General features: G+C 47.3%; 1 non-coding gene across 1 annotated transcript; it reads left to right on the forward strand.

Annotated features, from left to right (window-relative positions):
* Nucleotides 1-10,415: 10,415 nt before the first annotated feature.
* Nucleotides 10,416-10,489, forward strand: Trnan-guu (transfer RNA asparagine (anticodon GUU)). Its single transcript has one exon. It is a non-coding gene; the product is annotated as a tRNA-Asn (tRNA).
* The last annotated feature ends 906 nt before the right edge of the window (nt 10,490-11,395 follow it).

The following is an 11,395-nucleotide window of genomic DNA, read 5'->3' on the forward strand; positions in this document are numbered from 1 at the left end:
AGCTCTGGACAGTGCAGTGGGCGTCGACTCCTAGGGCAAGCCCTGTGAGGCTGCAACAGGACTCTGATCCGGCAGCGAAGGCAAGGCCCTGGCCACTTGCGACAGCGGCGCTTCCTGGCAGAGCGATATTCAGATGGTAGGCCCACTGTTCCTCATTCCTTGGGGAGGCGGCTGCGCATGGGTTTCGACCTGTGCCCCTCAGACAGCCGGCAGACTGCGGCTGGTGTCGCGAGGCCGAGCCCCTTCCTGGATCTCAGTTTTGGTGGCAGCAGGCATGGACAGGAGGCCGATGGGGCTGTGGCACAAAGTCTCGGGAGGACACAGCCTGTTCCCAAACCGGAGTCTGCTGCTGGTGCTGCCCAGTCGTCTTGCAGTCCGGCGGTGCTCAGGTCTCGTGGTGCAGTTGCTCAGTGATGACGAAGTCCTCGAGCCCAATGATGTCCTGTCCTCAAATTTAGCCTCACTTATAATCCGCTACTTCCCATCTGTGTCTCTAAAACACAGTGTCTGGTCACATCACCCATAACATATCAACTCGCTCGAGTGTGGTGGCAACGACCCGCTTACTACGTCGTTCGTTCTTTGATGTAAGAGGGCAGTTTACCATTACTACTCAGCTGTCCTCTCTTCACAACTGACTTACACATCTGCTACTGTGCCCTACATGTCGACATAGCATGACTGACGGACAGCACTGTTATCTTAATACTGCACGGCAGCCTCCATGCTACTTTCAGTCACTTACGCTAAAGATTTAATACTTTGACTGGACAGTGTCACTACACTGCCTCCCTCCATGGAGAAGACCCAGTCCCTTGGGTCTTAATTTGACCCATTACAACTATTCATCTTACAATAACCCCAACATGTCTATTCCTCCAGAATGAGATTTTCACTCTGCAGCGGAGTGTGCGCTGATATGAAACTTCCTGGCAGATTAAAACCGTCTGCCTGACCGAGACTTGAACTCGGGACCTTTGCCTTTCACGTGCAAGTGCTCTACCATATGAGTTACCCAAGCACGACTCGCGGTCCGTCTTCACAGTTCCGCAATATCCTTTCTTCCAGGAGTGCTAGTTCTCCAAGTTTCGCACAAGAGCTTCTGCTAAGTTTAGAAGGTAGGAGACGAGGTACTGGCAGAATTGAAGCTGTGAGGACGGGTCGTGAGTCGTGCTTGGGTAGCTCAGATGGTAGAGCACTTGCCCGCGAAAGCCAAAGGTCCTGAGTTCAAGTCTCGGTCCGGCTGATTGGTGTGTGGGGTTGAAGGGAGCAGACTACAAAGGCCATCGGTCCCTTCTCGGTCCGGCAGACAGTTTTAATCTGCCAGGAAGTTTCTTGTCTATTCCTATTACAAAAGTACTATATCAAATAAGTCGGTCTGTCTATCATATCTTGCCCTGAGAATCCAATCTGCCGGAACTTGTTTTATCTCTAGATTGTGTTTCCTCACGCTTCGTCCCCTCAAATATTAAAAAAAAGCAGGCAGAGCAGAATCTGAACCATCATGGTGCCAGGAATTGTAACACTTGAAGTCGCTATTACTTGACATCTCCTATTCTGATACTGCTCTACATGCTTTAGCATTTGTTCCACAGTTATCTGCCCTTCTTGGACTGTTGTCATATGGCTTATGGAGTGGTCCAGACCTGGCTCCCAAGCATCGTCCAGAAAGATAAGATTCCGTTTGGATCTCTAGTGGTCCATCTGGCAAATACAGCTCTAGCTGTGTCACGTTAATTAGGGTAACTCGCTGGTAAATGAAACTTAGGTCCTACTATATCAACCTAGTCCCGTTAATTAGTAGTCTGCTGTCTCGCAAATCCAAACGTTTTGCCCATGTGAGTTTCCCTTGTTCATAACAACTAGCGACCACCACCATGCCATTGTACACAGAAGAGACCCAGGGAAGCCTTGCTCTCCGAAAATAAGGTTGTGGTTCAATCACCTCCTTTGGGCAAAGATGTTCCTTAGGTTGGGTTTTTTTCTTAAATACACTCCTGGAAATGGAAAAAAGAACACATTGACACCGGTGTGTCAGACCCACCATACTTGCTCCGGACACTGCGAGAGGGCTGTACAAGCAATGATCACACGCACGGCACAGCGGACACACCAGGAACCGCGGTGTTGGCCGTCGAATGGCGCTAGCTGAGCAGCATTTGTGCACCGCCGCCGTCAGTGTCAGCCAGTTTGCCGTGGCATACGGAGCTCCATCGCAGTCTTTAACACTGGTAGCATGCCGCGACAGCATGGACGTGAACCGTATGTGCAGTTGACGGACTTTGAGCGAGGACGTATAGTGGGCATGCGGGAGGCCTGGTGGACGTACCGCCGAATTGCTCAACACGTGGGGCTTGAGGTCTCCACAGTACATCGATGTTGTCGCCAGTGGTCGGCGGAAGGTGCACGTGCCCGTCGACCTGGGACCGGACCGCAGCGACGCACGGATGCACGCCAAGACCGTAGGATCCTACGCAGTGCCGTAGGGGACCGCACCGCCACTTCTCAGCAAATTAGGGACACTGTTGCTCCTGGGGTATCGGCGAGGACCATTCGCAACCGTCTCCATGAAGCTGGGCTACGGTCCCGCACACCGTTAGGCCGTCTTCCGCTCACGCCCCAACATCGTGCAGCCCGCCTCCAGTGGTGTCGCGACAGGCGTGAATGGAGGGACGAATGGAGACGTGTCGTCTTCAGCGATGAGAGTCGCTTCTGCCTTGGTGCCAATGATGGTCGTATGCGTGTTTGGCGCCGTGCAGGTGAGCGCCACAATCAGGACTGCATACAACCGAGGCACACAGGGCTAACACCCGGCATCATGGTGTGGGGAGCGATCTCCTACACTGGCCGTACACCACTGGTGATCGTCGAGGGGACACTGAATAGTGCACGGTACATCCAAACCGTCATCGAACCCATCGTTCTACCATTCCTAGACCGGCAAGGGAACTTGCTGTTCCAACAGGACAATGCACGTCCACATGTATCCCGTGCCACCCAACGTGCTCTAGAAGGTGTAAGTCAACTACCCTGGCCAGCAAGATCTCCGGATCTGTCCCCCATTGATCATGTTTGGGACTGGATGAAGCGTCGTCTCACGCGGTCTGCACGTCCAGCACGAACGCTGGTCCAACTGAGGCGCCAGGTGGAAATGGCATGGCAAGCCGTTCCACAGGACTACATCCAGCATCTCTACGATCGTCTCCATGGGAGAATAGCAGCCTGCATTGCTGCGAAAGGTGGATGTACACTGTACTAGTGCCGACATTGTGCATGCTCTGTTGCCTGTGTCTATGTGCCTGTGGTCCTGTCAGTGTGATCATGTGATGTATCTGACCCCAGGAATGTGTCAAAGTTTCCCCTTCCTGGGACAATGAATTCACGGTGTTCTTATTTCAATTTCCAGGAGTGTAGTTGCAGGATGCATGTGTCCCTACTCATTATAACCTCATGAGTTGGGCATATGGTCACCACCCCATTCTGACATTCCTGGAGCTCACCTAAACTCATCTCCACGTGTCGGCCCCCACCTTCTGCTAGTAGTAACGCCCCTTCTTCTCTCATTTGCATAAATTTCCCAACTACTGCTAGCTTCACCGGTTAAGTGTGCACTGTGGCACTGCGTAGCACCTAAATACTGTGTGTTTCCCAGGTACTGGTATTTTTCCCGATACCTACAATCACACGCTATCTGTTACTAAACCCGCTACTGCAGTATGGTAGTAAAATGGTAAGTTCTGACGACTTGATTCCACTTCTAGTTGTAATTCCGTTGGCTGCTCTCCTTGCACCTTCCTCGTCCTCTTCAGAAATTGCTTGGGCGAGGGTAAGGATGGACCTAATTGACCGTGTAGCACCTGATGCACTGCCTCCTGAAAATTTGTTAGCTCTAGCCCTGTGTCCCAGATGCTATCTCCTAGCGACTGCAATAACCTCGTCAAGATTAACGTTGCATCTGGTATAATCCTTAGTCAACTGACGGAGTATAGTGCTACAACGATGAAAAATAATATTACGACGATTTCAGACCTTATTTTCATGATATAAAGAAGAATTGACGATATTAAAAATGTAATTATAATTTTATTATTTTAATTTTTGTGCTCAGTGAATCAAAGACTTTCTAGTGCACGGAATAAACTAGCATTGTTTGTACTACGAAACTATATATGATTGTTAAGTGAGAACTGATTCTATGTAAGACATTTTGTCTGGGCGGATTTTGTTCTCGTACTGGTCTGTAGAGAAGGAAAAGTTTCTGAACCGATGTATGTAATGTGAATGTATAAAGGCTATAAAAAGGAGAGAGAGAGATAATCCTTGCGGACAATCAACATATTGTATAAGAAAAGGTAACTACAAATTATTCAGAACAAATATCTCTAAAGTGTATCGTCTTGTGATTTCTTAAGACTGAAAATTGCGGTGTTTAATCTAAACCTGTCCTGAATATCAGCGGAGAACATTTATGTCATATATTTTCTTCGTTTGACCACGGTTGTGATTCGCATGTTACTTTTTGTTACGCGACGTGTTAGGAATATTTTAATTATATGCGCAAAACTGTACACAGCTTTAATCGAACCTACATCTTTCGGAAACGATAACTCTTAATCAGTACAGTTACGCGAATACCGTCTAAATCGCAACCGTGATCACAAAAGTATTTCCTGGACCTGATTTTTATAAATGTGTAGACTTGAAAGCGAACAGCATTGCACCATCGCTGCCACGCAACAATTGAAAGAAAACAAAACAGGGACTGAACAACCTTAAATTTTAGCGCCGTCAGCGTTACGAAATCTCAACGACTTAAGTTAATTAATTAAATGTTAACAGGAAGAGAATTATTAAATTTTAAAGATTAAATCATAGCAAGAATTTAAAGCATTTTAGCATCATTACGTTTCTTTGCATTAGTACTTGAGTATCAGATACCATCATATCTATTTAAAAGACAGTGCGTAAATAAAATTGCCACCTTTTATAATTATTATTATAGCAATTCAGGAGAAAGCATGTGCTGCTTAGCACGCTGCTTTCCAAGTTCATAATTTGCGTGGAATGCCACTGTACAGTCACTTTATTCACTTCTGCTAACCCTCTTGCTGCTTCTGCCATTTCATGCAATTTGCTCACATCGCTTGCGTCTGCTGTCCCGAAGACTGTCTTCAGTATTCTAATCCCAGCGTCTGTCCATCCCATTTCTACTCATGTGGAACTACTTCAATCTTACATCTGCTCCTTTATTCGTGCATATGCCCCGAGCAAGTTCCTCTGTTCCTTTGAGATATCTCTCTGCTTCCCACTACTAATCGCCAATTCTTGCTCCCCTGAAAGTACTTCTTCCAGCCTCCTGATTTCATTTCGTAGCTCCTACATATTAAATACTAAACTTAGAGACCATTTATGACTAGAAAATACCACATCTGACTGTCTGGAAAACAGCATTGCACCATCCTGCTGGTGCACTTACAGTCCCATTACTTCGTCCCCGGCGAAGAGGTACAATACAGCCAAAACTGGCAACTTCTTCTCCCTCACCTGGCAACCTGGGGATAGGGATACATATCACCTCACCTCCCTCCAAGAAGCCTGCTGTCTCTAAATAGCGATCTTCTACTGACAAGACTACCACAAATAAACACATAGGTCTACCCCTACTACTATCAACATTATGTCCTACACTACACATGCAAATAAACTCCACATAATCGATACACATAACTACTCTCTTGACCTTAGTTGTATGACGAGTCTGAGGTATCCGGATTTCCCTCTCCCGTCGCTCATCGTTTCGCTTTTTCCTCTTAATACCCTCCCTTGCCTATAACTAGCAGTTCTCGTAGTTCGCCCCTGGCGCACCCTTGAATGGTCACAGACGTCCCACATGCACAATCGTCGCCCTTCTTGGTAAATGCTGCTTCACGTTCACTAATGAGATGGTATCGACTACATGGTATGGGCTCTGGTGCCGTGATAAAAACTTCTTTTCTTTCCCTTTGGCGTATATGGACTTCACAACACCACCCACACACCTTCTTCCTGTTTCCCCAAAGCAGTCGTACTGCTCTGTCCTTTACTTTTCTTGCAAAATCGGGGACTGCTTCCCCCTTTCTGCCACTCTTCTGGTCAATCAGGTCGAAAGGTGAAGGCATCTTTTTGCCATACGCTACCTCGAATGGTGGTAACCCAGTGCAAGTATATACAGCGGAGTTACGTTCGTTTACGATAAAAACTGCGTATTATCTCAGTTTGAATGATTTGCATCCATGTAGTAACCAAGTACTTTCCAAATTGTTCTATGAAGTCTTTATCTCGTACCGTTAGCTTGCAGATGTAGTGGGCTAGTCCTCATCTTCTTCAATCTCAGAAACTGACACAATTCCTTCATCAGGTCTGACATAAAGTTCGTCCCCTGGTCCATTATCATCGTCTGGGCACTCCAAACTTCAATATCCGCCCATTAACTAATGCCTGTGCGACTCTGATTGCCTGTTGGTCCGGCATTGGCACAATCTCGACGTAACGAGAAAAATTCTTTTTTGTTGTCAGCACAAAACGATTCCCTGCTGGTATTCGGTTGAGTGGTCCTAACCAGTCCACCCCAAACAACTTAAAGGTTCCGTTGCTTCTGGCAATCTTTATAACAGTGCCTGCCTCCGATTTAAACTGGCCATCCTTCCACAACCCACACAGTTCTTGACGTATCTACCTACATCATCCTTCTTTCCTTTCCACACTTCTATTCATCACCCTGCATCCATCATGGCCTGACAAAATGTGATCGTGCATCTCACGTAACACTTCCAATTTTAACTTGGCCGGAACCACCACTCGTGGTTCCAATTTTGTCTCTCTGCACAATAATCAGGCATGTGCACCAAATTGGTGCTGTTTCTTATACTGCCTACATTCATTGTCGGTGTTCTGCGCTGCTTGTCATTCCGCAAGATCGTGACCCAGTACTTGTATTACAGCTGTCTTTCCGGTTAGTCCGTCCGCATTTCTCTTTGCTTCCGGGCTTGTGTCTTACTTTTTACTCAAATACACTGAGTTTTAATGCTCATCTCGTTAATCTGCTAGACGAGCTTTCACGCCTAGTAACCATTTTAAAGCTGCATGGTCCGATATCACCTTAAACTTGCTCCTGTGCAAGTAGCATTGAAAGTACGTTATTCTCTATACCAGATTAATCATCTCTCTCTCTCTCTCCGTTGTGCACTAATTTTTTTCTGCGGCGTTCAATTGTCTTGATGCAAAGGTAACAGGATGTTGCCGACCATCGGTTTCGTGGCTCAAAATGCAGCCAAGGGCGTAGTCTGATGCATCAAATGACAATATAAATTCTTTCTGAAAGTCTGGAAACACCAAAACTGGTCTGGATGTCAAATTTTCTTTAACTCGTCAAATGCTCCCTGACATTCCTCCGACCACACAAACTTAACCCCTTTCTACAACAATTGCGTAAGCCGTCTTGCAGTATTTGCAAATCCCTTCTTGAACTTCCTATAGTAACTCACGAGACCGAGGAAACATTGCAACTCCCTAGAAAATCCTGTAGTGCTTGCGCCAACCTCGGAGCAGTCATTACACAATCCTTACTTATGGTATGGCCCAAACAGTTAACTTCCTCCAATGCAAAGTGGCATTTTGTTGCGTTGAATGTGAGACGTGCTGCTGAATACTTCTTTTAGACGGTATCTACACTCCTGGAAATTGAAATAAGAACACCGTGAATTCATTGTCCCAGGAAGGGGAAACTTTATTGACACATTCCTGGGGTCAGATACATCACATGATCACACTGACAGAACCACAGGCACATAGACACAGGCAACAGAGCATGCACAATGTCGGCACTAGTACAGTGTATATCCACCTTTCGCAGCAATGCAGGCTGCTATTCTCCCATGGAGACGATCGTAGAGATGCTGGATGTAGTCCTGTGGAACGGCTTGCCATGCCATTTCCACCTGGCGCCTCAGTTGGACCAGCGTTCGTGCTGGACGTGCAGACCGCGTGAGACGACGCTTCATCCAGTCCCAAACATGCTCAATGGGGGACAGATCCGGAGATCTTGCTGGCCAGGGTAGTTGACTTACACCTTCTAGAGCACGTTGGGTGGCACGGGATACATGCGGACGTGCATTGTCCTGTTGGAACAGCAAGTTCCCTTGCCGGTCTAGGAATGGTAGAACGATGGGTTCGATGACGGTTTGGATGTATCGTGCACTATTCAGTGTCCCCTCGACGATCACCAGTGGTGTACGGCCAGTGTAGGAGATCGCTCCCCACACCATGATGCCGGGTGTTGGCCCTGTGTGCCTCAGTCGTATGCAGTCCTGATTGTGGCGCTCACCTGCACGGCGCCAAACACGCATACGACCATCATTGGCACCAAGGCAGAAGCGACTCTCATCGCTGAAGACGACACGTCTCCATTCGTCCCTCCATTCACGCCTGTCGCGACACCACTGGAGGCGGGCTACACGATGTTGGGGCGTGAGCGGAAGACGGCCTAACGGTGTGCGGGACCGTAGCCCAGCTTCATGGAGACGGTTGCGAATGGTCCTCGCCGATACCCCAGGAGCAACAGTGTCCCTAATTTGCTGGGAAGTGGCGGTGCGGTCCCCTACGGCACTGCGTAGGATCCTACGGTCTTGGCGTGCATCCGTGCGTCGCTGCGGTCCGGTCCCAGGTCGACGGGCACGTGCACCTTCCGCCGACCACTGGCGACAACATCGATGTACTGTGGAGACCTCACGCCCCACGTGTTGAGCAATTCGGCGGTACGTCCACCCGGCCTCCCGCATGCCCACTATACGCCCTCGCTCAAAGTCCGTCAACTGCACATACGGTTCACTTCCACGCTGTCGCGTCATGCTACCAGTGTTAAAGACTGCGATGGAGCTCCGTATGCCACGGCAAACTGGCTGACACTGACGGCGGCGGTGCACAAATGCTGCGCAGCTAGCGCCATTCGACGGCCAACACCGCGGTTCCTGGTGTGTCCGCTGTGCCGTGCGTGTGATCATTGCTTGTACAGCCCTCTTGCAGTGTCCGGAGCAAGTATGGTGGGTCTGACACACAGGTGTCAATGTGTTCTTTTTTCCATTTCCAGGAGTGTATGTTCCTGTATATCCCTTGAATGGGTTATAATGTCATTAAGATATACTCGTCACTGGCGTGGTTTCAGGCCTCTCAGTACCTCGTCCAGCAACATTTGGAATGTCACCAGCTCTTTTTTCAACCCAAAAGGCATCCTCCTGTACTGGTAGTGTTCCCCATTTGCTGAAAGTTTTGTGTTTGGTCTATCTTCTCGATCCACTCCTAACCGATGGTATCTGCTCTTTAACTCCAACCTCGAGAAATACTTTCTATTGCCTAGATAGATTATTTATGGTCTCCATGATATTCGAAATAGGGTATGCATCTGTTGTAGTCTTGCTATTCAAATAGCGATAATCGCAACGGCACCGATACTTCTGCGAACAATCCATAGACTTTTTAGGTACGATTACAATGCGTGCCCGCATGTACAGTTACTTACGTATATTTTTCCATCTGCTATTTTTTGAGCTATGAACTATTATAAAACTGGCTGCAAAGACGGTGGTATTCTATATGCCGGTGCTTCATTTCCTTCTGGAGTCCTGTGATGTATTACTGGCGTGGCAGGCAACGGCCCTTTCAGAAAAAAAAAACCTGGAATTCTAGCAACAAGTCTTCACATCTTCGGCGTCAATGTTATCCACATTGACGGCTACCACTTTTCCTCAGTCCTTTTCCTGTACTCGTACAATTCTACGTTTCACCAAACAGCATGCTATGTCTAGTATTTCACTACCCTGCAATGGTTCTATTTACACATTTCACACCAGTTCGGTTCCATATTCACCCTTAGTGATTTCCCGGTTGTAAGGACATTTCTTTCCCCGAAAGTCGACAGTAATTTTTTTCTTTTGTGCAGTACCTTGTCATATTGCGTAAGCATAATTTATTTCAACTATTCTTTATTTGTTAATACGTCACATTGTTTCTTCATTCATTTTTATACTGTTTTATATTTTATATTGTACGAATATGAATGTCCTGGTTTTATATGCTTTGTAAATCTTTGGTTAGGCTAGGAGGAGTACTGTGTCAGAGAGAGAGAGAGAGCTGACGAGTTGTATTCGTGGCCGGTTCGCGGGCCTCAGAGGTTTTCTGAATGCATAGGCAGAACAGTGGTTTGTACGCATTTTGTAGTATAATGTCATGCTTGGCGATGTCATTCGTTTACGAGCCTCGCTACAGTGTGCATGCACGTTATCCATGTGAAGAGGCGTAAGCAGATGCTACCATTCTGCGAGATTCCTGCAGAAGGTATACGAATTGCGTTGATATACAGAGCACAAGTGAGCCAAGTCAAGGCCTCCGTGGCGCAATCGGCTAGCGCGTTCGGCTGTTAACCGAAAGGTTGGTGGTTCGAGCCCACCCGGGGGCGAAATCGTTTTAACCGTCACCGAGGTGAGGACATACGTCAACTTTGTAGGAGATACACAGCTAGTGTCACAATTTGGCTGTGTTTGAGTGATGCCACAGAGCCTTACACACATTCAGCCAAGTGACACTGTAGGTAAAAACATGGCCCTACACAGACGTTCTACTGTTTTCCTATTTATTCGTTATGTGTGACACTGCAGTAGAGCGACGCCCACTACAAAAGACGTATTCTCTACATTCAATTTCAGCGTATACGTCGCGAGTGCCATATGACAGGGCCTGTCTCTCGATGTCGATTTGTATTTGGTGTCTCTTAAGTGTCGGTCTGCGGTAGGCCGCTGTTGGCCGACCGACGTGCGGGTGAAAAGTTCGGCGTGAACTTTTGACAATTAGCCGTGAAACAGACACCATTGTCGTGTGGAGACATTAACTACTTGAATTGCGTGAAAGTAGAACAAACCAAAATGTTAAGTAAAAGAACAGTGCTGTGATTTGGTCAAGGAACATTACCCGCACCGCGTGATTAATAAACCCTTAATAATAAAACGTCGCGCTCGTAACGACAACGCACACACTGGAACTATTATTATCGCGCCAGTGCTGCCAGCTGATTCGACTACAACGGAGACGTGGACCACCGCCGTAACTAGAATATTAATGAAACAGGAGGATCCATCATTATCTTCACGGCACGAACCAGGATTAACTTCACACATCGTCCGCGCGGACCACCGCTGACGTCATCGCACTGCCTGCAGCAACAGTTAAGACATTAAAAGAAAATTATTACGCTCTCTCATTTCAAAATTAAAGACAGTTGCAGTTAGATTATCTGTTTTAAAAATACTGTCACAATATCAAGGTTCAATTTTGTTTAGTTCAAATAAATATTCTTTCCATTATTTCG

This window comes from Schistocerca serialis, chromosome 8 (assembly GCF_023864345.2).
Source record: "Schistocerca serialis cubense isolate TAMUIC-IGC-003099 chromosome 8, iqSchSeri2.2, whole genome shotgun sequence".
NCBI lineage: Eukaryota > Metazoa > Arthropoda > Insecta > Orthoptera > Acrididae > Schistocerca > Schistocerca serialis.